Here is a 2872-nt window from a genome sequence, read left to right as displayed (position 1 = left end):
TAACATCAAGAGTACTGTGGGCCCTTGTTATTGGCTATGGTATGGGAAGAAGATAAACCTGTGCCCTATTTAGTGCTATATTAAGCCACTCGTCAAATCAACGGTATCACGAAGTTTAGTAAGATCTAGACTTTTTATAACTACAAGTGTAATAGACTCACACACGACGTTGGAATTTTACTGCTCGAATAACACTGTTTTCATGCATATTGTCAGGTATATAATTGTTCTAGGTGATTATACAAATAGTATCCATTCCACTCCTTTGTATGAACCGAGATAATCAGAAATGAAATGAAAATGAAATGAACATTAATTTATTAGGTTATCAAAACACAGTTTTTCCTAATTTTGGACAATTACGTAAGAATTAAATCTTTGGTTGTTGTATGAATAATGACAGAAATGTGAAAGCCATTATTAATTTATCTGCTAAAAATAGAGTAGTTCTGATAATAAAAAAATGGTAGTAAAACTTTACGTAACTTGGACACCCAATTTCATTATCAAAGCACAGTTCTAATTTATAGCTTGTGGCCTAATTTGTAACTTTTATTACAGTGATATATCAAAGTACCCGCTAAGTAAATGAGTAAATTCAATCTTTCTGCTTGATACAATTACGGCAGTCAGTATTACGGCGAGTAACGTAACAAAAAGTTTCTGTCCTAAGCCAGTAAACAATCTTACTTTAATTGATTTTTGAAAATTAATATGATGCGTTGTCTGAGTTTGTTGTTTGATTATAATCTGACTACGGTGACATATATGGTGTGAAGTAATTGAAAGTTTGCGTTAGGTACTATTCCTAAGTCATGACGCCAGTAACTATTCTTATGTAAGATTGCTTACGAGTATAAATTTCAGTTTCAATTTAATTATTCTTGTTCCGGTAAGAAACTGACGACCGTTGGTTATATCAATGATGACATACTCTGAAAACCTTTCATCCAAATTTTCCACTTTCTACTGTTAATTGCAAAATTAGTTTACGTAATTAAAAATACATAAAGGTAACAGAACTTTGTTTCTAAATCATCATTGCCAAAGTACTGAGCAGTAGCGATTCGGTTATAACTTCATCTACCTCTCTCGGTATTGCAATAATCTTTGGAGTAGATGCATTTTCCTCACAGATTAGGGGATTTAGGTACACGGTCATAGAGAAAAGCCTAATTAGCCAGAGAAATACAAGGGTTGTCAACACTGTTCACCTGTGAGATTGCGATCTCCTGTTTCGTGTAAGAGAGTGAAATGTTACAGTTCATGATTACGAATGACTGAAGCATTATGGTAACATTGCACTACTCTCCTATATAGCAGTGTCATGTTTGATATTCGATACTCATTTCGAAGAAAGAGAGCGTCATTCGTAACACTAAACAATAACGTGAATAGAAGTCCATAGAAGGAGAGCGTGCTGAGGTTATTTCTTCATATTATTCTTTTTCATGCAAAACGTCGAAATACATACCTAGAAAACGGATCAGGAAAGAAGACAGTATGCGTTTTTGAACCCCAAATTTTGAAACAGTTTTTACTTGACGGGTACCTGAAGAAGACGATTTTCTTTCAGATATAATTGCTGCTACAGATGAAAACCATGAAGTTGTCCCTCAGAAAGCAGCAAGCAACTCCTTGGATGAAGAACGAAGTACTGGTGGTGGTGATGATGAAGATGAAGATGAAGATGATGATGATGATGACAATGATATAGGTACTGACGATGGTGTAGGTTTTAATGCCTCTAGACAAATATTTAGTCGAACTGCTAACATTTATATTGCTTCAAATGTTATGCTATGGAGTAAAAACCCCAAGTGCAGAATAAAATGTATGACAAAATTTGGTGAAATTTATAAAAGTGCCAACAAGGAACATAATCACTTACGTTCTCGGAGATGTTTGGGATTTATTTATCCCTTTACCCGTCGGGATGAAACTGTCTGACGCACAAACCTAGAGACAAGAAGAGTTTCTGTATCAAGAGAAATAAACTGGACTGATGTAAAACTAGGTAAGAAAAGTCAGCCTTCTGGAGAATTATGTTTTACAGTTGAGCAGGCAGAAGGTAGGGTGTTCCAGTCAGGGAAATTCTTCCAGGGAAGTTTACCAATTCATTTTAAAGAGCTACAATGTCCGTGAGTCGGTTTGATCCAATAAAAATATTCATTAGATGTGATGACAAAAGAACAAGACAGGCTAGTTTATAAACTGATAAGCTTCCTGTTATATACTACTTCTGGAAAATATTTATAGGATCATGTGGGAAAGTAATGACATATAAAATTAATCTTACGGTGGACGAACAACTAGTTCTATTTAGGGGCCGTTGTGCTTTGTGCAACATATGCCAAATAATCCTAAAAAATGTAGAACGACAATATTGTTGATGCCGAAAATGAAACTAGTTATGAAATTTATGGAATTGTGTATATAGAAAGAGAACCAGGTGAGCGACCGGAGAAAAATATGAACCCTGCCACAGTGGACGTGTTTTCAGACAATTTTTCTGTTACAGTCAGAAATTTTACTGCAGGCTATTATTTTACATATATACCTTTGGCTGAACGTCTCTTGACTAAATACTTAACTATTGTGCCAACAATGAGGAAGAATAAAAGAGAAATTCCAAAAGATATGAAGCAAATTAGCAGTAGACAAGTAAATTTGAGAATAGGGTAGGAATGACACTGGTACGTATTTCGCCGTATAAAAACAACTGTGAAATCCTTCTGAGTACCATGCGTAGTGGTAGTTCTACAGCTAAACATCATACAAATAGAAGGCCTGAGATTATGAAATTTTATCACCAAGCAAAGTGTGGTGCGTACGTCATGGATCAGGCAGTACCCAGTTGTTCATGCAGAAG

The sequence above is a fragment of the Schistocerca nitens genome, chromosome 6 (genome assembly GCF_023898315.1).
Source record: "Schistocerca nitens isolate TAMUIC-IGC-003100 chromosome 6, iqSchNite1.1, whole genome shotgun sequence".
In the NCBI taxonomy this organism is placed as follows: Eukaryota; Metazoa; Arthropoda; class Insecta; order Orthoptera; family Acrididae; genus Schistocerca; species Schistocerca nitens.
This window is presented reverse-complemented; position numbering follows the sequence as displayed.